The sequence below is a fragment of the Pteropus alecto genome, unplaced genomic scaffold, assembly GCF_000325575.1.
Source record: "Pteropus alecto unplaced genomic scaffold, ASM32557v1 scaffold68, whole genome shotgun sequence".
In the NCBI taxonomy this organism is placed as follows: domain Eukaryota; kingdom Metazoa; phylum Chordata; class Mammalia; order Chiroptera; family Pteropodidae; genus Pteropus; species Pteropus alecto.
The window spans coordinates 7,706,879-7,715,717 of NW_006441386.1; the positions used below are offsets into that span (position 1 = coordinate 7,706,879).

Genomic DNA, 8,839 nt, shown 5'->3' on the forward strand with positions numbered 1-8,839 from the left:
TGCCAGCTGTCTCCTCACCCCAGCTTCCTCCTCCTTATTCCCAGCCCCCCATCACTCTGGACTGCCAAACTACCTGGTGTATGTCCGGTTATTTGGGAGCCTTGCCCCCTTGTCCCCCAATGTGGCCATCATCCCTGCGGTACAGGCCAAGCGCACTGTGCTTATGCACATTCCAAGGCTAGGGTGAAATTACCAACGGAGAATAAAGCGGTGATGTGATTCTGCCCTGCCTTGGGGAGCCTGTGTGAGGGGGCCAGCCCAATGTTAGGGGAACAGAGGTGGAGGGTCATGCCCTCAGCTGCTCTCCCAGAATTCCACATTTCCTGGCTTAGGCCTTGCAACCCCTAGGAGCACCATCTCCTCCCTCCTCTGGGATCCAAACTCTGTAATTAAACATTAGGCAAAAATAGCTGTTCCACTTCTGTGAGATCATCTGTGGGGCTCTGGGCCATAGGGCACCGTGGGAATTCCCTCTCACCTTGGGGCAACCTCAGCCATCGATCTGCAGTCAATAACCACAGGACAACCTCAGGGAGAAAATGAACCACTTGATGAGAGCACTTAGCACAGAGGACAGTTTTCTAAACCAGCAGGTCTCCTTAGACTCTGCTGGTATTGGGAGAGAGAGCAGCAGGGAGCTGGGGCGGGATGGGTGGGGGTTCCTGGAGAAGGAGGGGCCTGCAGTGGGCTTCCTGACATGAAGTGGGTAAAGAGTGCCTTTCCTGCATGTCTGAGCAAAACCTTGGAGGCAGACTTATCAGGACATGGGAGACGGGTTGGGGAGAATAGTTGCTGAGGTACTTACAAGCTTGGCTCATGGTCGGCCTTTTCCTTGCTCTACTCCTTCTTCTTTCATCATCTGCCTAACTCCTAATTCTTCAATAATTAATTCAGTGGCCACTTCCTCCAGAAAGCCTTCCCTAACCTCCCCCCGCTTCCACTGTCAGGTGGCATGACTGTCTCCTCTGACCTCCCACAGTCCCTTCCTATACATCCCACTAGCAAGGTGCAATTGCAGGGCACTTCAGGTATCTGTTTCCATGTGTCTCGCCAATTTGGCATACGTACTCCTCGAGGGGGAAAGGAAGGCCTGAGTCATTTGTCGGGAATGGAAGTGGAGGCAGAAATGCACCTGTCACCACCGCCAAGGCCTCCAGGGAAGGTAGAGAGTGGAGGCCTTGTGGAGGGGAACATTTTTTTGGGTGGGAATGGGGAAAAAGCCCTACAGCTAAGCCCCTGAGGGCCTGTCCCCGTGCTCCAAGCCTATTCATTTACCCAGCAGGGTAGTGCTCCCCACAGTGGCCACTTTCCCCCTTGTACCACTGAGACCACCAGGAGGGTCAGACTGAGTGACATGGCAGTTTAGGAAGGGCTAGCACTAGAGCCAGTACCAAGTGCGAACACCTATTTGACACAATTTTGTTCCCACATGGGGCACGTGGGGACGGAAAGTCAGTCCCAGTACCCCATCCTCAGGCATTCCCTGTCCTTCCCCGCTCATCCTGCTAGCTAACAATATTCCTGGCACAGAGAAGGGGTGGAGTGGACAGGGCCCTGGGGAGAGGCTCTCACATGTGGGCCCCAGCTTGCTCTCAATGGAGGTAGGGGAGGCACTCAGAGAGGAATCTGCCAAGGGTCTGGTGGCTGTGGCCATGTGCTAGACAGGGACTAGACTGGGAGGCACTGGGAGGTTGATCCTGCCTTGACCTCCCCTACCATTTTTGCTGGCTGACCAGGAGCCTAAGGGCCTGATGCCCAGCACAGCAGCCTTCAGTGTCCCCTGGGTCCAGCTGGGGCTACACAGAAGTGGAGGGGGATGAGTAGCCAGAGGTCAAAGTCACAAGCAACAGGGTCAACAAGGAGCCCCATACTTAATTACAGATGGGGAGACTGAGGCCCAGACATGGCTCTCTGCAAAGGTGAGGCTGCAGGTCACATGGAAGAGGGCTTGGCCCCAGCCAGGGCAAGGATGTACTGTAGGCTAGAACTGAGGATGAGACCAAGTGTAGGGACTTTGGCTGATCCGGGCTCAAGGTCTGACCCCACCGCTCTCTTGGTGAGTGATGTTGACCATAACTCTCATCTCTGAGCCTCAGTTTCCTTGCTTTAAAAATTGGGACAAGTTCCTTCTCCATCCTCCAGAAGGAAGAGGCAGTCTCTGCAATGCTATAATCCATGTGCAACCATGGGCAGTCTGGGACTCCCCTAACCTCTGGGTGCAGCCAGAAGGCATTTCCAGCCCTCTCTACGGACCAGCCGGTGTGACAACCCATCAATCAGACAAAGCCCTCTGCCATTCTGCAGGTGACCAGACCCAGATGTGGGAAAAGCAGGGCCTCATGGGGAGGGGAACCCAGAGGTACCAGAAGCTGAGTAGACAAACTCACCTGGCCCCCCACTGTTGGGGGTGACCTGGCAGGTTTATGTATTGAATCCAGCCTGCCTGGGCTGTCCCTCCTTCAGTGGCTCCTTGGAATTCCCACCTGTGTTTGCCTGTGTCACTCTCCTACAGACACTGCTTTCCTTACTCGGCCGACTATTCAAATTCTACTTGGCCTTTAAGACTGTAAAAGACTCTTTTTCTCCAGGAAGGCTTCCTACCTCACAGGCCCTTCCTCTCTGAGTTTCCATGGTCCCTGTGGAACCTGAGTTTCCTATGGCCCCAGGAAACCAGAAGAGACCTGTGAGTAAGGGTGGGTCAGTGTGGGATAGGACGTGGGGAGATCTGGGCTCTGTCTCGGGCCAGGCCTTGGGTCTTCCCAGGCCCTGGTGTCCCATCAGTAAAATGGGGTGCTGGAACAGTGATCTCTAGGGGTCCCTGACTGTGATGGCCTTGGACACTGAAGACTGGGACCCCCTGTCTTTCTACTGGGAGCAGGAGCAGGCAGGGGGCCACTTCTCACTTTTATAGGCTTCCTGAGGATTGGGCCTGGAGACAATGGGAGCCCACCAGGTCTGGGGAGCAGGTGCTGGCTCCCCAGGGGCCATGGGTGGAAGAATCACCCTCCCTCAATCATCACCTAGGGGTTTTTTGAGACTCAGCTGGGCTGTCTGGCTTCTTCTCCTGGAAAAATGTTTTTTGTTCCCATCTTGCCAGAACAGCAATAGGATGGGATGGGCTTCAGGAAGGGGGAGGCAGGGGAAGCCTAATCCAGTCCCTCCCTGCCTGTCGCCTTTCCAAGCTAAGGCCTTTCCTAATCCTGGGCCAGGAACCCAGACAGGAGACCCTCCCCCATCCCCACCAGGTTAGAGGCCTGGGAGAGGGGGCGGCTGGCCTTCCGGTGGTAAAAATAGCTCTGACAATTGGAAAAGAAAAAAAACAGTCAGTCGTCAGCCCCACAGCACCACGCAGTTCCGGATCCTACGGCCAGGTCATTCCTTAAAATATTGATGAGGCAGTCTAGCTGCCCCTGCTAATGGGTGCACGACCAATCAATACACCATGCAGAGGGCGATGGTGAGGGTGGGTAACTGCCTGGCTCATATCTGCAGGGAATCCTGCATCAGTGTTTTCTGGGAGCCCCAGATGTAGCCAGCCTCCCCACCACAGACAACAGACCCTCAGGGAAAGGAAGGAAATCTAGCAATGCAAACTAGCTCCCCAGCAGCAACCTGAAAGGCTGCCTCACGGGGTTACCCCTGGGCAAGACTTGGGCAGCATCTTCCACCACGAAGACCTACCCCCCGCCCCCTACCCACCACCCCCGGCCTCCCTTCTCCTGCATCTCACTCAGTTCCCTGCTCAGAAAGGCAGCAACACAACCAAGTGCAGGAAGGGATGGTGAGGGTCAGAAGTAAGGATGTATTGCCCTGGGATAGGGTGTCCCTACTCATGAACTATTCACGATGGGGAAACTGAGGCCTCTTCTTTGGGCTCCCAATACAGGAAGAAGAAACAAGGCCTCACATGGGTCTTCCCTGCCCCTCGGGAAGCTAGCACTAACTATGCCCACTGATATCCTGTCCTCTGGGCTTCTCAGGACCACTGACCTAGCCTGGACCATTAAGCCCCACACTTGACAAGGAAGGCTCTTTTCATCCTCCATTCTGCTGTTTTTCCAGCTGCACTCCTGGTCTCTGTGGGACTGTCCCCTCCAGCCCCTTCTCTGCAACCTTTCTCCTGCAGAACACAGACAACCTTTGGGCAGGCCATTCCCTCAGCCAGGAGTGCCTTCTGCCTGCTGGCTGCCTGAATCCCTCTTCCCTGCAGATGGAGGCACAGAGAACACAGGGCGCATTCTGTTTCATTTGTGGGTACCTGGAGATTGATTCTCAAGTCTACTCCCCACCTTATCCTACCCAACCCCCAGAAGTGTCCCCACAGGGCAGGCTCTGAACCAAGGCCTCCTATAAGAATGAGATGTGGCTGGAATTCCCCAACCCTTCCTACCTAGAATATCTGTGCTTACCCCACGACCCTACTAAAAGGCAGAAGTGGCATGATTCTGGTCTTAACACCTTTGAACTTGCTGGAACTTTGCTGAAGAGTGGGTGTGGGAGGACGTCACTCTGACTAGTGACAGGGACAGGTGCAGATTAAGAGCTCTTGGGACTCTGCTGTATGGGTGAGTGAGGAGGGGGCATTCAGGTAGTTCTGGCTTTTCTGAACATCAGTTTCCATAGCTATAAACTGGGACTATCCTGTTCTCTCACACAGATTGCTTCATGATCCAAGGCCTTTGCCAAGAAGCACTACTGGGAGGCAGCTGTTAAAAGTTGGTAGAGGAGCTCTGTGCTCAGTGCACCCTCCTCATGCCTTTCATACGACCCCAACCTCTGTCACCGTGGGAAGGTGGAAGCCCTTCTGCTGAGCCCCTTAGCTTTCACTGACTCTCCAAATCTGGACAAGCTCTGCTGGCTCTGGGATGTGCAAACCTCCAGTTTGTCTCCCTACCTCCACATCTGGTCATTTGACACATGGAGACATGTGTCAAATGACCAGATGGAGTGGTTAAAAGCCTGAAATATGGCTCCAGATGACCAGGGTTTGAATCTCAACTCTCCTGCTTCATAGCTGTGTCATTGCAGGTAAGTGTTTCAGCCTCTTAGGGCTTCAGTTTCCTCATCTGTTAAAAATGGAGGGTAATACCAGCACTGACTGTTATCAGAGGACTGTCATGAGGATTAAAGGAGTTATTTGTTTAAAAAATAAAGTTCTTTTGCTTCTAGTTCTTAAATGTCTTGCATCCATTTTCTCTTTTCCTCCCACTGCTCTGGGCAGATGTCCACAGAGGCCGGCTCCTGCTTCCCACTGTCCTCTCAACCCCTGACAAATGAAAGTTCTGCAGTGTGACCAAGGTTATCTTTCTAGAACCCACATCTAATTGGGCTACAACCCTATTTAAAACTCCTTTCTCCTCATATCTTCCCTGCCAGGAGGAGAGGATTCTCCCATTGTACAGATGAGGAAATGGAGTTTTGGCAAGGGAGGCAACTGGCCCATTAGTCTGGATTTGTGCTGGGCTCCCACTGTGTCAGGAGCCATGCTGGCGGGTCCAGGGTCACAGATGGATGGGAGGGGAATATGGAGCCAAGTTCAGATCTACCCCTTTCTGTAGCAGACACTAATCCTAATAGGCCCTGGAGAGCTCCCTCCTAGGGCACAGTGGGGTTACCTGGGCCCTGACTCAGGAATGGAGATGCCCACCCTCAGAGGAAGGGGTGCTCTAACAGGCTAGAGAGCAGGGGAATCCTATAGAAAGTGGACGTCAGATAAACAGGGAGTGAGGCCCAGGACAATAAGCTCCACCAGGGCCTGGGGGCTTAGGAGGAAAGCCCATCTGCCTTCAGGAGCACCTGGTGCTGGACAGTTCCTGGGCTGGCTCTGTAGGTAGAGAGAAAGCTGTTATGGCTCTAGCAGTACCTTCCCAGCCGTCCTGGGATTGTAAAGCAGAGTCACCCCCTTTTCAGCCTTGGCCTGAACCTCACAGTCTCTCTCTCTCTTCCAGTGTCATGGATCTCACCTTGGCCCTGATTCATACCTATCCCAGACCTCCCTGGCCTAGTCTCCGAAACCTGCAGGATGTCCCCCTCAACTCCCACTACTCAGTCTACTAGTTTGCCTTCTGGCTTTTTCATGACACATCTACCATGCTTCCCCTCAGTTCTGAGTATCCCAGAACTCTAGGTACCATTGATGCTTATAAAGGTTTCCTGAGCCTTTCTCCGAGCAATTGAACTCCCTGCCTGGCTGATCTCCAGTCACCTCAAACTCACCACATCCGTGTTCTAATATATTTTCTTCCTCCAGCTCCTGCTTGTCCTCAGCTCAGAGTCTCAGCACTCAGCTTGCCATTGCCACACCTGCTCCCACTCCTCTGCTCCAATAGTTGGCAGGCCTGGAGCCCACGGAGGCCTTGGAGGCCTTGGTGAGGCCCCTTTATCCTGTCCCTGCTTCCACTTGCCCCCCTGCCCCTCCACAACACCACACTGCTTTGGCCTGTCTTCTCCACCAGTCCGTGAGCCTCCAGCCAGGTGTTATACCCACCGTAAGACCCAGGTGGGTACTATTATACACAGAGGGTCAGAAGTACTGGAGAATGGGGCCCAAACACTACTTAACTCAGAGGAGCCAAAAAATGCTGTACTCCCACACACAGATGCCCTGCCTCACTCTGCTTAAACAGGTGTGGCTGCATCCTCCTCTAGATGTTGAGGAGTCACACCTGCTCTCCTCTGGGACAGAGCACAGAGATAAAAACAGACCCAACCAGGTGAAGGGGGAAGAGAAACCTTCCCAGACTCCAAAGCTGCCACAACCCCTCCAGTTCCACGTGGACAGTAAGGAGCAGAAAGCGTGGCAGTCCCAAAGACTGGACCAGAACCCCATGAAGATAGCAGCCAGGAGGTCTGAGGCCCTTAAACCCCCAATTTCCTGCAACCCAGGATGGGTAGACAGAGCAAGAGGTAAGAAGCAGGCTCTTGTCAGAGAGTAGTTTGGAGGCCTGGCTTGTTGGTTGAGTGATTTTGGTCATTTCACCTCCCTGAATCTCCTTCCTTCTCTGTAAAATGGGGATAATAATAGTACCAAACCCACAGAGTTGTTGTGCAGATTACATGAGAAACAGCACAGATGCCCTTAGTGGGTGCAAGTCAGCTTGAAACCAAATGCTCAGCTCTGGGGGTGGGGCGGGGCCCAGGTTCCACCTCGATAGGGGTCATACCTCCAACACCTCCTAGGAATGTCAGCCTGCCCTTGAGTGTGAGTGCAAGGTCTCTCCCTAGGAGACCCACTAAATAGGGAGCGGGGGTTAGAAACTTTAGACAGATTTTCACAATAAGAAGTGTATGCATTAAACCTCGATTAATTAGAATCATTCAACTAAATTGCATCACCATCTCTTGCCTGCCATCATTCACACCCTCTAGAGTGAGAGAAGAGTAGAAAGAAGCAGCTAATGGCAAACTCTGCCTCTGAGACCCCCACAAACGCTCAGATCTACACCAGCCTAACAGCACTGCCCCCACTGCCAGACCTCTTCCAAAGTTCTTAGAACTGAAAGGTTTTATGTTGCTTCTCAACCACTGGCCCCCTAGATGGAGCAGGATGGCTGGAAGGGAAGAGATTTGTTCCAAGTGGGGATGGCGTGTTTGGGGGCGTTCAGATCACACCTCCAACTGAGGCAGCCAAAGCCTCTTGGGGATAACCACTCCCTTGTTCCTCTTGCCCTCCCAGAGGTGCTTGCTCACCCCATGCTCAGTGACCTGTGTTGGAGGGGGCAACTCTTGCTGGTCACCTAGCTAGGAAGTAGGCAGCACCACCTCCATTTTACAGAGTAGATAATGGAAGCTCAAAGGGCAGAGGTAGAGTTCAACTCAGGTTTGACTCCTCTCCTCTGCACTATCTCAATGTGAACAAAATTTCTGACTTATCCAAGTTCACTCCTAAGGCTGTCCTGTCTGCCCTGCAAGGTTCCTGGAGGGGCTTGTCAGTGCAGACATCTCTCCCTGAAGACCTTACTTCGTGGGCTGCTGGGGGCCCGGACGGATTCCTCTCTTCTTGGTCTTGGCCCGCTGGGCTGGCGCGGTTCGGGGGGCCCGCTCTGCCTGCAGGTTCATCAATGGCCAGGCCGAAAGGCCTGAATGGAGAGCACGAACCCGCCCCTTCTTAAAGGCGCCAGCCTCTCCTCGGGTACCCACAGCGGTCCTCCCCACTATCCAGGACTGCGGGAGAGCTCCCAGGGTGGGCGAGTCGACAATGGTGACCATGAGAAAGAAGGCCTGGGCAGAATGGAGGGCGTGTCGGCCCGGAGAATGTGGTCTGGATAGTGTCCCTTCGGTGGCCAGCACCCTCATTCCAGGTTGGCCCTCCTACGCCTCCGCAGCCTAGAGACGAGACCCAGGCACCCCTCAGCCCCAGCCAGAGACCCCTCCTCCAGAGGGCCCGCTGCGTTCGCCCCACCGCAGGCCCTGGGCCCTAGGAGGGGTCGCCCGGCGCAGCTGCTCCGGAGGCGTTTCGGCCCCTCTCGCTACTCCGGCTCCTCTCGCTACTCCGGCTATCCTTGTCTTGTGGGCTGGGGAGCCAAACCTCGCCGGGGGCGCATCTCCTCCTTTGCGCTCCCTCCCACCGCGCACACAAAGACAACACGCGCGGACAGGAGCGCGTGCGGCCGCGCTTCTCAGGGCAGTGGTGCTCACACACATGCAAGCCCTCAGGGACGGATGGGGTCCAGAGTGATGGACAAGGGGACGAGGGAACTGAATACAAGCAGGCCGTACCTACAGGCGCGCAGCTGAAGCCGGGCGGACCCGGGCGCCGGCGGAGCGCTGCCCGGACCGCGGCCGGGCTCCCGGGGCCCGGAGGCTCATGGCCCGCGGCGGGTTTGGGCTCCCTCTGGGA

General features: G+C 54.7%; 1 protein-coding gene across 1 annotated transcript in view; it reads right to left on the reverse strand.

Annotated features, from left to right (window-relative positions):
* The window catches only part of SH2B2 (SH2B adaptor protein 2), a 22,227-nt gene extending 13,395 nt beyond the window's left edge, over positions 1 to 8,832 (reverse strand). Inside the window, exon 1 of the mRNA XM_006918581.3 lies at positions 8,719 to 8,832. The gene's annotated coding sequence lies outside the window, so the exon portion shown is untranslated. The remainder of the gene's footprint in view (positions 1 to 8,718) is intronic.
* Between the last annotated feature and the right edge of the window lie 7 nt (positions 8,833 to 8,839).